The 17568-nt window shown below is 43.9% G+C and overlaps 1 protein-coding gene across 1 annotated transcript in view; it reads left to right on the top strand.

Moving 5' to 3' along the window:
- MDGA2 (MAM domain containing glycosylphosphatidylinositol anchor 2) overlaps positions 1-17568 on the top strand; it is a 271179-nt gene that overhangs the window by 97376 nt on the left and 156235 nt on the right. The gene's annotated exons all lie outside the window — the stretch shown is intronic.

The following is a 17568-nucleotide window of genomic DNA, read 5'->3' as shown; positions in this document are numbered from 1 at the left end:
ACTGCTCCCTGGGTAGGAGCTTTAGATTAGTACCTATGCTTTAATTATACTAAATAGCAGGATAAATGTCTGTCTTAGATAAAAGTAAGAGAAGAGTGCTCGCAGAACAATTGCTGCCAGGTGGAAGGAAACTCTCCCCGGTTGTTTATCGCTTTCTGGATAACCCCAGGGACATGGCCAGTTGGTTTGAAGAAGGAATTTGATTGGCTGATAGGCATCATCAGAGTGGATTAATCTACCTGAACCGAACAGTTCATCTGAAACTAATTTTCTATAATCTAATCTGTGAATGGTAGGGAAACATAAACTCCCACGCTATAGGAACTTTTAATAATAGCATGTGATTAATCATACTCAGGAGAAACTGCTGTATAAAGAGCCAGTGGTGTGAATATTTTATGAGAGCCGTAACCCCTGTTTGCTTCTTATTGCCCAACATATCATAGTCTTCAGCAGGACAAAGAATTAGAAGCTATTTCTGTCCTGGGGGTCAGGGAGGGAGCATTGCATCAGCCTAGGTCCGCAGGAGTTTGTGAAGAGATGTCCACAGATTTATTTGTAATATTGTATTTCCATTTGAATTTTTGACATTTGGCTTAGGGGTTTTGTTGTCAAGAGGCAAAAGCAGTCTTGCTTCGGGAACATCGCATCGACATTAATTTGCTGTGATTTACAATGGTGATGAGGTTGTGAAGGGGAGATGTGAGGGAAACACACACTGGAAATAAGCAAAGGGAGAGGAAAGGCTTCGTGTGAAAAGAAATCTCGATATTTTAATTGACCCAGCAGACAGCACCGGCGAGCCCAGAGGAAGAGCCAAAGTCCCTAGCTCCCTTCAGATACAAATTCCATGAGTCATAGCATAATAATAATATGCCCTCAGATTTTTATTTATAGAAGATCGTGCCTGTGAGATGCCTAGGAGCTGCAAGACGTTGAACAAAATATCATTAAAGCATTTGAGGTGACTTTTTTCTTTCTTCCTCTCTGCTGTGTGGCCCTGTTAATTCGGAGAAGGGACCGCAATGAGGAACAACACATTCAGTAAATGAAGCATAGCTCCTTTCTAGCCCCAATGCATTGCTACCTGCTATGATTTTCCCCTTATTATTTCTCTTAAAGGGGAAGAAATATCTTTTAGAAAAAAAATCTGTATTCTGGTCTTGGTTGATTTATCTTTACTAAAAGCGATGCTGAGTTTAGGAGTGAAATACGAGACAAATTCATATCAGAGTTTTGATTTTACTTTGTGTATGTATTTCTTAGCACTTTGCCTGTAGCTCATTGCTGCTTTTTATTTCATCTCTTTTTTGTTGCTGTGTATCAGAATTTTCACACAGCAGCTGAGGAGAAAAGAGTATTTACTTGAAATAGCATCTAAGCCTTGCAGGAAAAGCATTTGGTAAATGGAGTTCACATCTTCTGTCAGGTGGACTACCAATCCCAGCATTAGACAATAACCCCTAATCTTACCCAGAAAGAAATATAAGGTTGTCTCCAAGCATCGTTAGAGCTCAGATTAAATTTATTCCCTTTAAAATTCACTAAATTTCACTGTGCATTTATCTGAACATGCCTTTATTGTATGTGCTTCATTCCATGGATGCTACCTTACATTCAGCAGCTCTTGATCTTTTTCTGGGCATTTTCCTGTCTTTGTGGCTGACTCCCCAAGTCTGTGACTACCCACCACACCTGACTTGGAACCCAGTTGAGAACGATGCCATATGACTGCCACGCGTTTAATGATAATTAAAAAATCTGAAACCAGAGAGAATACTTCAAAAAATAAACAAAGAAAAGTAACTTTTTTCTCTTTAGTCTAGAGAAAAGAAGATTGAGGGGTGATCTTATTAATACTTACAAATACTTAAAGGGAGGTGCCAGAGGGATGGGAGCAGTCTTTTTTCAGTGGTGCCCAGTGACAGGACGAGGGGTAACGGGCTCAAGCTTGAACACAGGAAGTTCCATCTTAACATGAGGAGGGACTTCTTTACTTTGAGGGTAGTGGAGCACTGGCACAGGCTGCCCAGAGAGGTGGTGGAGGCTCCCACTCTGGAGCCATTCCAAACCCGCCTGGACGCCGTCCTGTGCAACCTGTTGTAGGTGACCCTGCTCTGGTGGGGGGTTGGACTAGATGATCTCCAGAGGTCCCTTCCAACCCTGACCAGTCTGTGATTCTGTGATTCTGTGAAATAAATGAGTAACAAAACTGATTTATCCTTATTGAAAGTCAGAAAATATGTGGATCAATAAGCAATAGAATCAACGGATGAGGCTGTGTTTAAAGAGCAGGTTTAGGCATTAAGGCACTGCCGTGACACCGAGGTGTGTTTGGGTCAGCTCTGTGCTCCTCCCTCAGTCTTTTCTGAGAGCCTTAAAAAGTGGGGATAAATATAGTGAAGCGGTAAAGTGACCAGATATGATGGCTTGGGGGAATACGTATCACCTGAGAGATGGTGCAAACCATGTCCGTGGGGGAGTGCTGTGTAATGTGTGTTCTCTGCTTCCCTGGGGTGTAAATAACTAGTAATACGGATTTTCCGCTTGTGCACGCTGTGAACTGTAGAATCATAGAATGGTTTGGGTTGGAAGGGACCTTGAAGATCATCCAGTTCCAACCCCCCTGCCCTGGGCAGGGACACCTCCCACCAGCCCAGGTTGCTCCAAGCCCCGTCCAACCTGGCCTTGAACACCTCCAGGGATGGGGCAGCCACAGCTTCTCGGGGCAACCTGCGCCAGGGGCTCACCACCCGCACAGGCAAAAATTTCTTCCTGATATCTCATCTAAATCTCCCCTCTTCCAGTTTAAAGCCATTCCCCCTCGTCGTATGACTACATGCCCTTGTAACAAGTCCCTCTCCAGCTTTCCTGTAGACCCCCTTCAGATACTAGAAAGCTGCTCTAAGGTCTCCCTGAATCTTTCTCTTCTCCAGGCTGAACAACCCCAACTCTGTGATTTCTGCAATTGCCACTTGCTGCTGAAGGAGTGGTGGGATAGCAGGACTCAGTGCATCGCTTTCCGTTTGTTAGCTCCCAGGATTCATCTGGAAGCCTCCTAACATGCATAAGCATTTCATACGTTCTCCTTTTTTCCAATCTTACTTGATCTTCTCCCCTTCCAGTGAGCACTGGCATGGAAGAACGTGTTTGTTCTTAAAATAATAAACAGACTAAAGCTGCCATTGCGGCGAGGAACCATTTAGTCGTAACCATCTTTGTATTGTATTGTTTTGGTTTGGTTTTGGTTTTTTTGTTTTTTTTTTTTTCTCTTTTGGCCTGTGTAACTTAAAAGTAATTGTAAATCCTTCCAGTAAAAACAAGCTGGGTGCTTGCTCGTTGGTGGATGAACGTCGATCCCTTGCAAAACAACAGGAGTCGCACACAGCTTCTCAGGGAAGAGATTCCCTCATACAACACCTCCCTATGCAGTTAAATTAACGCTTTCAGATAAAACAACGTCCTTTAGAGATATCCCTTTCTTAAGCAATCTGTAAGCTGCAAACTCTGCTCCCTTTGTCTCCGTGCTGCTGGGCTGTTGAGTTAGTGCCTTTCTTTTTCGGCCAGATGATGTTAACGGGAGTTTTTTTAACAGATGATGTTAATGAAAGTTTTGCTGAGATGATAAATTGTTTTGAGTACCACAATGCCGTTCCTTAAGAGGTACAGACATAATGCAGTATCTTTCGTTTCCTGTGTTTGCTTTGAACAGGAGCTCACCACAGGCAGATGAGTGACCATGTGCAGTTTACCTGTCCAATTTTTAGTGAGAAAGTCGGTGAAATACAGCCCTCTTAAAGAACGCCGTTATCTGCTTAACTGTACCCAAAGTTATTTCAAAACATTTCATTCCATCAAAGACAGTGTCGTCCGTCAAGTTGTCTCGGGTCAAACCAGAGAAAGAAGAAATGCTCTCTCATTTCAGCATAGCTGGCTGCTCACCAATTCTAATTATGAAAGTTTCTTTCGAAGTATTTTCTTTAGATTAATGAGTTCTTTAAATGATTGCAAGTCTGCTAGCATTTGAGTATTGGTGGGTGTTCTCATCAGTGGCATCTTCACATCCTGCTCTCAGGCTGATGATTAGAATAGCTTCCCAGAATGTATTTCTAGACAAAACCATTAGAAAGCAGAGGAAGCTCTAAGGCAATATTGACTTCTCTCATTCTAGTAAGACCGAATGTTTTTATCTTTCTCTTAAAAAAAAAAAAACAACTAAAAAAACCCCCCAAAAAACCCCTCTGTCAAGTAGCAAATCCAACACACCCTCTCTGGATAAAGAAAGTTCCTGACAACCTCCTTGCCTGATGTGTGTGCCTGAATTTTTGCTGTGCTTGCTTGGAGGATGTTCTCTTTTTCTGACTTTTCCATGGTAGAGAGGCAAAAAAGTTATTCTGATGCAAAGGAAATAATTTGTCATAAAGGCCAGGATGGGGGAAATCTGTTGCACTCCTTTCAGAGTTTTTTCCCACCCGAAATATTTCTGTTAATTTGCTTTCATCGTGAATTTGTTGTCTCAACTAGAGAGAAATGATAATCGGTCTTCCTATGGATATTTTGTTAATTAAAATAAGAAGGAAACACACGCATACATTTGTGTTGAAAGGAAATGCAAAACCTTGCTTACTCACAGCCCTTGGGCCAAGAAACGTGGTGCTGCGCATACTTCTTCATGTCCTACGCATGCACGGCTATGCAGTGAGGACTTCATGTTATTGCCAGGAGCTTGGCAGTTAGAGATCTCACCTGTGCTATGGCCCCAGGCTCAGTTCCTTGCCTTCATCTGGCATGGGAAGTCGAACATCCACCTTATCCCATGTCCCAGGAAACTCTTCTAGCCTGAGGATCTTCTAGACTTTGCTGTTGGAGGTTATTTTACTCCTTTAAACTTCTCTCTTCAATGTGTATTTGGAGAGGGAAGCAAAAGGAATTAGAAAAATGGTAATATTTGCCTTGTAATCCTTAAGATACTACATAAAAGCGTGATCATCACAATACCATACAGCTTTTGGGCGACAATTGGATATGTCAAAAGAGGCAGGAATCAAGATAATCATATGTCTACGGCTCCTGGAAAATTATACATTTTCAACATGACTCAAACTGGGTACTTGGAATTATGAGAGCATGGAAGAACAAATACTCCAAAGACACTGCAAAGGGGAAAATGAAAATAAAATCTCTCTGTAGCTACCAGTATGTCAATAAAGAATTAAAGGGTTTTGGTGATAAAAGACCTCCATCCAGTAAGAGAGCAAAAATACTGGGTAGCATCTTTGAAGGACACTTGTGCATCAGACTGGGAAACAGACAGAGCCAGAGAAATGTTTTACAGGTCTTAAAGTACAGAACACTGAAATGACTTAAAAGGATATGGACCTGTTGGAGCAGGTCCAGGGGAGGACACAAAGATGCTCTGAGGGCTGGAGCCCCTCTGCTGGGAGGACAGGCGGAGAGAGTTGGGGGGGTTCAGCCTGGAGAAGAGAAGGCTCCGGGGAGACCTTAGAGCCCCTTCCAGTGCCTAAAGGGGCTCCAGGAGAGCTGGGGAGGGACTCCTGATCAGGGAGGGGAGCCGTGGGATGAGGGGGAATGGTTTTAACCTGGAAGAGGGGAGATTTAGATGAGATATGAGGAAGAAATTCTTTCCTGTGAGGGGGGCGAGCCCCTGGGGCAGGTTGCCCCGAGAAGCTGTGGCTGCCCCATCCCTGGAGGTGTTCAAGGCCAGGTTGGACGGGGCTTGGAGCAACCTGGGCTGGTGGGAGGTGTCCCTGCCCAGGGCAGGGGGTGGCACTGGATGATCTTGAAGGTCCCTTACAGCTCTAACCACTCTGATTCTGTGATTTAGAAGGGTGTCAGTGTGCACCAATTTGGATTTGTCACCTCATCAGCAACTTCTCCCATTACCTTCTTTAAATAGATCACTTTGTCTCTTCTATTGTAACTGCAACGTTTTTTTAGAGCAAATTGACTCTGACTGTGTGACTTTTCCCTTCTGTGAAGCTGAAACATAGTGTTTGGAATTAATTTTTCAAAGGGGTGGGATTCCCTGTCAGTTTAAATATAAAATAATAATTTTAAATGACCTGTGCTCAATATTAGCACAAAAGCTTTTGCTGAACAAAAAGCGCTCTGGGGAAATGCATTTTAAGGCTGAGATTGCTGGAAATATCCATTCCATTATATCAAAAACTGTATGTGAACTGTGTAGTAGTGACTGCTAAAAAGAAGGTGGGGAAAAAAAAAAAAGACACAGATTGTGAAATTTGTGTTACTTTTTTATTAGTTTTTTTTTTTTAAAAAAAAAATTAAAATCCCGTAATCTGGTGTTACTGATGTCTGTTCTTGCACACCTGCTTACCCTTCTGCTTTCCTGCAACAGCTCTGTTTATCCCAGAGCTTTTTCTCAGGAATTTGCTTTGTTGGTTCAGAGCAGGTCCATGAAGTAAAGGATAAAAATAAGTCTGTCTGGTTACACATCAGCACCTCTGCTGTCACCCCTCGAAGATCCTCAAATGCTGTTAATTGAAATGTGAGCAGGGCCCCCACGGGCTGATGGCGGGTGCCAGAACAGAGGCAAGGCTCACAAGTTTTATCCAAAAGGTGGAAATTGGGTTTTGGCGGCAGCCGTGACAGTCGTCACCCGGCGGGTCACCCCGGCCGTTGTGCAGCTGCTGGATGCCGGCTGGCGGCCGAGCGATGTGTCCATCTGACACGCGTGATCGTTGGTTGGCATCATCTGTGATGGGAGCACCTGTTGGCGATGCTTGCTCCAGCATGCCCAGTCTAAAATGGTGGGTTTTCTGTGCAATTAGCAGAAGAACCCTTTTTCCCCCCTCCTTCTTTTCACTCTCTCTGTATTCTGGGAAGGTCTCACAGCGGACTGATTATACTGGTGCTTATTTCATGGCTGGAGAGAGCCGAAGGCCTTGGCAAATATCCATACACATGAAACGGGTGTTACTGCACCACGCAGAAGTGACGACCGCCACTAACTTCCTAATGAGGGACCGCGCGGGCGCATGGAGCTTCGTTGTGCATGGTGCTGCACGGCCGCAGATGCAGGAGGCTGGTGGAGATGAGCTCCCCGGGATGCTTCGGTTGGGTGGAAAGTGAGCAGCCCCTATGCTGGCTTTCAGTATCCATTGATGGTTGTGCTTTCCTTGGGGCAGGCTAACAAGAAAAGCAGAAAGCAAGAAGGATTTAATGAAAGTGCCAAGGTTTTGAAATTCATATTCCGGAATAGGACTGGAAGGGCCCTCCTCGGTTGCCGAATGCAGCTGTCTTTTCCCCTGGCATCCATTTCATCTTACCTCATCCCTTGTATAATCTTTTTTTTGTAAGATGACCAACTCCACCTGCAATCTTGATAGCTTTCTTCCAGCACCCTCACAGCTCTTCCTGGGAGTCTCTTCCCATCTCTCACTGCTCTGATGATGAGATCCTCTCTCATTGCCGTCATTACGTGCCTGTAGTGGGTTTGCCATCCCTTGAAAGCTGCTCTGCTGTGAGGTGGCATCAGGCAAGCTCTGGGAACACCGTGCCAGGACGGAAGGCTGGGCACTTGGGCACCATCACCCTGCCAGGGGATCTTCCCTGTCCTCCCTCTTGCATCCAGCTCTGGAGTCCCCAACACAAGAAGGACATCAACCTGTTGGAGTGTGTCCAGAGGAGAGCCACGAGGATGACCCGAGGGCTGGAGCACCTCTCCTATGAGGAGAGGCTGAGAGAGTTGGGGTTGTTCACCCTGGAGAAGAGAAGGCTCCGGGGAGACCTTATTGCGGCCTTCCAGTACCTAAAGGGGCTACAGGAGAGCTGGGGAAGGACTTTTTACTGGGGCTTGTAGGGATAGGACAAGGGGGAATGGCTTTAAACTGGAAGAGGGCAGGTTTAGATTAAACATTAGGAAGAAGTTTTTCACTTTAAGGGTGGTGGGGGACTGGAATAGGTTGCCCAGAGAGGTTGTTGAGGCCCCATCCCTGGAGGTGTTCAAGGCCAGGCTGGAGGTGGCCTTGGGCAACCTGGGCTGGTGGGAGGTGTCCCTGCCCATGGCAGGGGGTTGGAACTCGATGAGCTTCAAGGTCCCTTCCAACCTAAACCATTCTATGATTGTGCCAATGTCTATTTTTTATCAGAATCTTAAGCAATTTACTTAAATCTTTGTTTTAACAGCACTCGCCACCTTGCTTGGTTTCTGCTGCGTCTGCAAGACAAAATATCTTCCTCCAGTGTGGGGTTTAAATGGGCCTTTCAAAAATGTTTGCAAATGGTCTGTGGGAGAGACCCCTGCGCTGGATGAGGATGACAAATAGCTCTGTAAATTGAAAGCTGGGCACCAGCCTGGTGCCCTACCCCACAGCAGCCCTCCCACCTCACCCATGGGAGCCAGCACCACTGCAGGCATCTCCCTGGGGCCTTTTCCAGCTCTTTAAGCATGAATACAGTTTAGTGTCCACCCCCCCCAAAAAAATAGCCAGCCTATTCTGATTCATTCAGCCTGTGAATGGGATTTCAATGAGACATGGTTTTAGCCTGGAAAACCGGATCTTACAGCACATCCAGCGAGTTGCTAGAGTCATAAGTTACCTGTGTGCTATCCTAAAATTTTACAGCTCTGAGAATGAATGTGTAAAAAAGTTGAGCTTCAGAGTTTAATAAGTCCATTTATTTTTATTATCTGCCACAGCAGTCTCAGGCATGTGCGCTCTCTCCCAGGCTGGGGTGTATCATGGAGGAGTTCATAAAACAGTTCCGTATAAAAATGTAGATGGTTTATTGATTCTTCTGCTCTTTCATTAGGACTTCCCAGAATTTTTGTGTACAGAAATTTTATTTTAAAATAAGTTTGCTCCTCTGCAAAACACCCTGTGGTGCCTTTTGGGCACCGCATATCTATAAAGATACATCAGAAGGGATTTCAAGAGGTAATATTCATTTGGTCTCTCTCCCTCTGACGCTTGCAGTGTGGCTGCTTTGGGCAGCCACGTTATTTCTTCACTGGGGGCAAGGAAAAAAAGTTATCCTCACTGTTGGTTGGCAAGCAACTATTAACTACTAATGCAATTATTAGCTACTAATGCATGATAAACTTTTTTTGGCAAGGTGTGGTGTCATAGTTTAATATTGTATTAGATCTTGGCTGCTTAATACATGATGAGGTCTATGTAGTCTTAACAATGTTATCATTTTGGCAGAAAAAATTGAGTTTTTCAGAGTTTTGTCTCATCCTGAAGGGAGAGGAAGAGAGGAGAAAGAGCAGTGCACAATGTTTTGTTACCAAGATACTTTGTTGACCTTGAAATGTGTTTTAAGGTACTTACTTGTATTGCATCAGGCAACTGTGAATGAGATTGGTAGGTCTATGCCCAGTCTGATAAATCATTTTGGAAAGTTTTGTAGGATCCAAATTAATTTTTGAGGCATTGAACTGTGGAATTAAAACAAAGTGTTGAAGGGGAGTGCATCCCATGTTGGAACAAATCCAGGCTCTAACGAAATCCTGCAGTCGCATACAGCTCTTGAGCCACACAAGAAGCAGGAGATGGGGACAATCCAGTGTGGAAGCCTTGGAAACTGGGGGTTTGCTCTAGGTTTTGGAAGAAAGGCAAGTACTGTGTGCTGAGTTTCGTTTGCAGTGTGTGGGCAAAGAGAAGAGTGAAGATTTGCAATATATTACTTTTTGCCATCCAGGAAAGCTCAGCAAGGATATTTTTTTTTTTTTTTTTTTACAGCTTTGGCACAAGAATTAAACTTTATAAAGGCACTGGCTCTGGAAAACACCCAGCTGTAATGTTCAGAGGATTTATAATTTGTTTGGCAAGTGCACAGCCCACTGGGGATTGTGTCAGCTTCTCTGAATTGTTTAATTTATATCCCAATTCTTGTCTGGCTTGTGAGGAGGTTTGGGAAGTGCCCATTTGCCTGTGAGATGGCAGTCTGTGGGATGGGGCAGCCCTGAGCCCACGGGTCTGGCCGGGATCGCACGCGGTACGTTCTCTTGGCAAGCTGTAACAGCGTGGGATTTTTTTAGGACAAGAAATGTTTGGGTTTTTTTACGCTTTCTTCTGCTTGGGGTTTCAAAAAGTACTAAATGCCAGCTGCCAATTTGTCACCACTGCTTATTGATGGGCCTTTGCACCCTCACATACCCACCTTCATGTGTTTCAATCATTATCTGCATCTGCTTAAAACCTGGGATGAAAGAAGCCTTCCACCAGGCAGATGGGGCTGGTCCCTGGTAGGACATTGTAGTTTCTGTCCCCAAATCAGCTTTATAGTGGTGTGACACCACTGGGGCGACTCCTGGTTTCCACAAGCAGGGCACCGCAGGCAGAAGGTTGTGGGGTCTCCATCCCTGGAGGTGTTCAAGCCCTGACCAACCTGGTCTGAGCTCACATCTGGCCCTGCTTTGAGCTGGAGACTGGTCTGGAAACCCGAGCTCCCTCCCCACCTGAATATTTCTATGAACCTGTATGTCTTTGCTCTTCGCATGGTGCTTATTTCTCTTGAATATTTACTTCTAAAAGCAGTTAAAAGAGAAACCATGCTGTGTTTCGCATACTTTGATCTCGGCTTCATCTGTTTAATGAATCATATACTGAGTAACTTGTAAACTGAAATCTTCTTCATTACAAAGAAGTATGCACCTCCCCTTCCTTCAAAAGCAAAGCAGAGAAAGAAATAGGAGCTAATTAACTAGAGCACACGTAAAAACAGACACCTGCCACATGGCATCTCTAGAATAATAAATCCTTTTCTTTTAAAAATTAGAAGCATTTATAAAAATAGAGACAAAACCTGAAATCTCTCCACAGTATTTGCATTTAAATTGAAAATGTGAATGCATCTGGTCTTGTAAGTGCCAAATAATTACTTGATATTAAAAAGTTTGGAGATGCTCTAGTAGAAGATGCTTGACAACTTAATTGTTCTGATAGCTACTGAAAGTTAAAGTTTTAAAAAACTTTAAGCTAAAACCATGTTGACAGAGGCAAAATGAACTGTTGGTAAAATGCTGAGAATGTGTGTCTTTTTTTAGCAAGACTTAACTTCAAGTCTGTCTTTGGATAGAAAGGTGACTGTCGGGAACATTTAGGCAGCATAATTTTGTCACAGTTATCTTGCAGTATCCTAAATACCCTATTTAAGAAATTTGAATTTTGAGAGTGGTCAATGTTGGTGCCTTCTCCCTAAAAGCTCAGTGAATGTTTATGTAGTTACGCTATTTTTTAATGTTCTCCTTACGACCCAAACAGGCTGCACCCTGCCTGCTCGCTCATCAGGCGTATTTTCTGCCGGAGAGAGTTCTCTTATGTGAAAACATCTAATAGCATTATTTGCCGCTAACGCAGGTGAAGCTGGCTTTGTGCAGAGCTTATGGGTGATTTTATTTGATGTGAGGCCGACCTTTTTAATTCTGAGCAAAATGTGCAGACCTCCTTTCAGAGTAAGAAAGTTTCCGTATCTCAGCAGCGGACCGAGCAGCTACGGGGTGATAGAGATGAGCCATAAGGTAAGAGAGCTTTCCCTGCTAGAGGAGAAATAAAACAACAGTATGACGCTGACCTGGGCAGACCTGTTGGTCCCCCATCAGCCAAGAATGAATCTGAATAACAGAGTACTGTGCGGGCAAGCTGGCAAGAGTTTGAGTATTTAATTAAAAAAATAAAATGCTGTGGGCTGGCGCTACGCAAAATATGTTGAGGGATCTACCCCATCCACTTTCCTTTCATCCAGTTTGATGTTTCTGTAAGAGAAAAAGGTGAAGCCCATGGCTGGATACAGAGTTGTCATTCTGGGGGTTTCTAGGTCCTATGAACTGGCTGGAAGACAAAGCACATGTTGGCAGATTTCCACAATTTTGGTTTGCTGGGGGTTTGTTGCTTTGTTTGGTTTCAAGAATGACCAGGGAAGGTGACTGTTCTTACTAGAAGACATTGCAATGCGCACCGATTTGGTCTGTACGGTGGATCTTGCAGACCCTACCAGGCCACTTCTAACAAGACTTATTATTTGCGACCCAGTTTAAACAGCCCAGGGAGAGGATGGCTTCTTGTGATCTGTGGTGCAGGATGGTTTTCACGATTGCTCAGAGACAAAAAGCAGAAGCTGGATGGAAAGAGGTGTCTCGTTGCCTCAGATATACTCTTTTAAAAAAAAAAAAAAACAAAACAAAAAAACAAACCACAAAACACTGATTATAGCAGCTGAGTTTTAGAATAGCGCAAAAAATCAAAGGTGCACGGTGGAAGGAGGAAACAAGCAGAAATCTTGGCATATCCATAGGGAAGAGCTCAGGCACCCAAGGCTGCTTCTTGAGCAGCTCAATTAGAAGTGCTCAGTGCAGTCTAATTAGAAGTGCTCAGTGCACAGTGACAATGGGGAACTGCAGATGGAACTGGGAACTGCAGCTTTTCTTTTCTCTATCCTTTATTTTAGTTGCCAGCAGATGTATGAGCCTTTAACCATATATTTTAGCCTTTCTTAAATGTGTCTTCTTTAAGAAACACTGAATTTGGACATACTTTTTTGGTTGCACCTGTTTATATTTTTCCCCCAAATCCATTAATCTTATTTCCTTTACTGTTTGGAAAATTGACTTTTTAAAGCACCAGCTGTACATGGGTTTTATCCAACAAACTTACCATTTCAACAACTGCATCCCATCAGTAAAGCTTCTTATTCTTTACTGTCCAAGAGTCACACCATGCTCCAGACTCAAAACCACCAACACATCAGGAGATCCAGTTTCACTAGAGCAAAGTTTTCTACCCCTGACCTGGCTTCAGGTTGCTTCATTGAAGTATGGCCTGGAGCACGTGTCCAGGTTGGATCTTAGGTACGTTTGGACTTGAGGCTAAGCTGAGACATTACTTCGCATCAGGTGTTGATGTGGCCATGATGATCACAGCCGAATTGTGTGGCCTTAAAAAGCATTAAGTTTGGAAATGCAGTCTCCTCTTTGTTGCTGAAATTTTCCAGAGGTGGTCGCATGTCCGTAACAGTGATGTGATGGATGATAGTCATTCATCAGAAAGGAACAGAAGTGGTTCATCATCAGAAGTGGTCCATCTTAACATGAGAAGGAACTTATTTACTTTGAGGGTAGTGGAGCACTGGCACAGGCTGCCCAGAGAGGTGGTGGAGTCTCCCACTCTGGAGACATTCAAAACCCGCCTGGACGCTGTCCTGTGCAACCTGCTGTAGGTGACCCTGCTCTGGCGGGGGGTTGGACTAGATGATCTCCCGAGGTCCCTTCCAACCCTGACCAGTCTGGGATTCTGTGGTTACCTACAGGACACGGCAGAGTAGCTTCGTCTGTGTCCAAAACTGATGTGCAGACTGTACAGATGTCGCATTCCAGATAAACCTTCATTATGGACAGCTGATATCTGCAGACTTTGTTATGTGGAGTGTGGTTTTGCTCTCCTGTTTTAGAATTAGGTAGAAGACTGATATCCTGAATGATTTTGTTATTTTCCTTTCAAGTGTTTTGTTGGTTGGCAAAGCCAAATTTGAACTTTCAGCTTTATTATACACAAAATCATGTCAAAACGTGTTTTAATGTAACCGGATGAAGTTTAATGGACTACCTGGTGATATTCACCAGTGAGAAAGATATTTTGGACAGTTGTTAAATTGTCTCTACTCAGCTTAGCTCTTTGATCATACAGTTTAAGGCCATATCCTGTAGAATGCTGAAGACAATGTAGCTTTGTTGCCCATGGCCAAAATAAACAAAGACTTTGTGTTTCTTTGGAGTTTATGATAGGAACTTCTTTTTGCTTCTATTGATTTGATAGAGGTAGACATGTTAATGAAGAAAGAAAAATCAGAGGAGGATTTCCATGAGTCTTTCTTCAGTGGGACTGACTTTTTATTTAGTACAGAGATCCACTTATGCTGGGCTTTCACATAAAAATAAATAAACCAGACAATATGGACTGCACTGCAGTTTCCAAGATGTGGTACTGGAGCAGATTCTTTTGTTTCATACATTCATTCATTTAATCATTCAGCCAAACAAACCCGAAAGCCAGCCCCGCTGTGGCGACGTTGGATGGGAGCTTTGACAAATAGGTGTCTAAGAAAGCATGGAGACGTATTAATACCCATTGTATCGTTTGTCTCTCTTGCAAGGGAACGTGGTAGGATGGTCCCTATCTCATAGGAAACCAGCGTTACAGACTCCTGGTCAGCTGGTGATCCATGATCCCCCAACTTAAACGGAGATGTTTTTTCACATTAACAGAGAAGATCTGCTTGTTAGTCCAAGTTTGTGATTTCTTTGCTATTAGTTACGTGTTTTGTTGTACTACAGCAAAGCTCAGGTCACAGAAGTGATGCATCAGAGTAACGATATTAGTTGAAATGGGCCTTTTTCTCTACTGTTTGAGGTTTGAAACAGATTGTTTCAGGGGAACATAAATAATTCAAAATTCCTGCAGTAAAACATCATTTGATGGACTACTATACATTTTTGTGTGCCTTTAACGACAGTGAACTGAGTAATTTTATTTTTTTCCTTATTTCTCAGTGCTGGGGTACTTATGATTTAATAAAGATCATGTGTTAATCATGGAGTCCACCAAACCAGATCCAGGTGCTTACACCACATATATTAAATATATCCATTCTGTATGTTGAACTTGTGTATTTAACTGACTGCAGTATTTATTTATTGCTGAAATTCTGTGTTACAAAGCTGGTGCCTTAAACCTGGACAGGCATAGGCGAGCTGTGTCTGACACCTCCCCAGCTGCGAGCAAACTCAGTGAATTGCTCCTTAAGGGGAAGGAAGTTGAGTTTTTATTTTCCTCTGCAAAACCTGGGAACCGGCAAAGACCGCAAGTACGAGCAACAGCACGCGGTGAGAAGTTGGCTTCTCAAGATGTCTTGACAGATTAGGAAAGAGGTTTATGTTTATGAATACACTAAACAAGTCTTTTAGGGACTATCTAAAATCTTTGTTGTAAGGCTGTGAATCTTTAGAATTGCAGTTGTGTGAAAGCGGGATTGCTTTTCCCATCTGTGAGGCTCTAAGGAGATGAGGGACCTGGTGCGACTGAAGCAAGAGCTGATGATAAGAGTTGACTTTCTTCACCCGCCGCCTGCCTTATATCTTTCTCTCTAGAACCAGTGAATCATCCCAGTAATCATCTTGTGGTACAGAGATCACAGCGGTAAGGTGGAGAGTTGCTTCTCGGTCTTTTAAAGCAAGCAGCCTGTGTCTGGATTAACAGGCTGGAGTTTCTAGAGAATGAAGCTGGGTTTTGCAGCTCGCTTTCCAAGCAAGCTGTTCCCATGACACTTCTGCTTTTTTTCCTTTGATGTGAATCAGAAGCCATGGCAAAGGGCTTAATCCAAAGCACAGAGAAGTCATGGAAGGACCATCATTCACTGTAGTGAACTTTGGATCAGATCTTTGGTCTTTTCCTTGCTGTTTCTCTGCAGGCCATTGGCTGTAAAAATAAAGTCAAGAATATTTCCTCAAACCAGGACATTAGCCCAAACTCTTTTTCATGCATGTGAGAAGGAAACCTCAAGGGGTCAGTAACATCTGAGCACTAGGAAAGGATTGGTGCCTTGCCTGACTCGGGGGATGTGGTTGGAACGCAGAACCCCTAGCAGATGGGGGGGGGTCCTGGAAGTGAGCTGGATCTGGAGGTGGAGGTGTTGGCACTGGCTTGATAAAGTGCTCAGAAACAAGTGGCATGCTGGCTGCTGAGTTCACAAAACCTCCAAAATGTACTTGTGGCGCTCCAAGACACGTGCAGTTCTTTACATCTGCTTGGCAGATTATCAGGTGAGGTTCTCATCTTGTTCCCTGGGAACAGCCTAAAACACAATCGCTCGCGAGCCTCAACAGAATGTGAAGGGGAGCAATCAAAATTAGTTGAGGCCACTCCTGGTGAGTGCAGAGAGGCTGGACCTCATCTGGCATCCAACTGCTCACTCAAGGTTAAAATCAGTAATTTGCACGGTTCTGCTACTTAACGTTGCTGTTGCCGCGGGCTGCACACAGGCACAGACATCGGCGAACACGAAGCTGAGCATTCCCTGATGTCTTGCGTCAGCTTAGGAAGCCGCCAGTGGCCAATAGTTATTATGTCAAAGTCTGCAAACAGTGCAACATCTAATGTATTCAGTTACGGTGTTTGATGCCATTCATATGTCATTAAATGTGCGTTGACGAGATAGGAATGCATTAAAGAAGCATTTTGGGTTGATTGGGGTGAGGGTGGGAAGATACGACTTAACCTGATGGAATGCAAATAGACCTTAGTCGAGATGCTGAAATGCATTTTATTACTTTGAAATGTAATTAATGAAGGAGGGCAAAGACAGTTTTGTGAGGAATTTGAGGGCAAAAATTGTTTCATCTTTGTTTATTTGATCACATCATAGTTCTTTGGGACCTCTGTGGAGAAAGACCGGCACTTTCCGGAGTCTCAAAGTACAGTTACAGACTTATTTGCACATTTGCTGCTATTTTGTAGCCGTGCGTGTTGATTATGTTCTGAAATCTTTGCTGGGAGGCAGCTGTGGTTAGAGCGTCTGCAGCACCATCTCCCACATTTTGCTGGTTAACCTTTTGTTTCTTTTATTTGCTTTATCTAACCTTGTGGAAACATTCCAATGGTGCCTCGAATATAACTGATAATACAGTGAAAAGCCAGAGTCGGACTCCGTTGCATGTTTCAATATACTTGACACTATACAGGGGAATGCCTGGAAATTATGGTCAAAGAACCTACACGTGAGGATAATCCAAACTACTGTTTTATGGGGATTGACTGTGAATGCAAACCCCTTTGTGGGATTCATGCAGAAATCACTTTCCCATTCCCTGGTGGGTTTGTACCATGCTCAACTCAGATGTTCCCAAGAGGTCAGTATGTGACACACAATGTAAGTAAGTCCGGTCTGAAGTCTTTTTGGAGACCACATCTAGCATATGTGTATTGAAGACTCTACACCTTCATGCCTGCAAGAAATAGCTTTGTATTCCCAACTGCTGAAGGCGCAGTCACTCTGGAGAGGTCTACTGACCCCACGTCATTTTGCCAAGGGCAACCTGGTTAGTTCTGGGTCTGAGACTTGCTTGATGGGGCCCTTCATTGCTCTAATAACTTTTCTTTCAAAGACCTGAGCAGGGTCATCCCAGCCCCTCCTGTCTCTGCCACCCAAGAGTGCACAAAACTCTGACTTACACAGTCCTCGTCTCCATCACAGCGTAACCAAGAGTGGTTTATCTGCTCGGAAGGGTTTGTGATCTGGTAGGTCAGGAAGTTTCCAGTACGTGAAGTGATTTGGAGTCTCATCAGTCTGGAGCAGGAGATCCGGGTTCAATTTAGCCTTCCTACAAAGAGCTCTAGCTCCTGAGATGCTGTAGCACCATAGCTGCTACTGCCATTTTCAGCATTTGGGGAAGGGATGTTTATTACTACTTAGGGCTGGTGGCAGTACTGCATCTTGTGGTGCTTTCCATCCTTCAGAATGAATGGTGGAGCAATCCCACCAGGAGTTCCAATGAGACCCACTCTACTTTTTGTGCTGCTTCTGGGCCAA

This window comes from Charadrius vociferus, unplaced genomic scaffold, assembly GCF_000708025.1.
Source record: "Charadrius vociferus isolate BGI_N301 unplaced genomic scaffold, ASM70802v2 scaffold49, whole genome shotgun sequence".
Taxonomy (NCBI): Eukaryota; Metazoa; Chordata; class Aves; order Charadriiformes; family Charadriidae; genus Charadrius; species Charadrius vociferus.
This window is presented reverse-complemented; position numbering and strand designations above follow the sequence as displayed.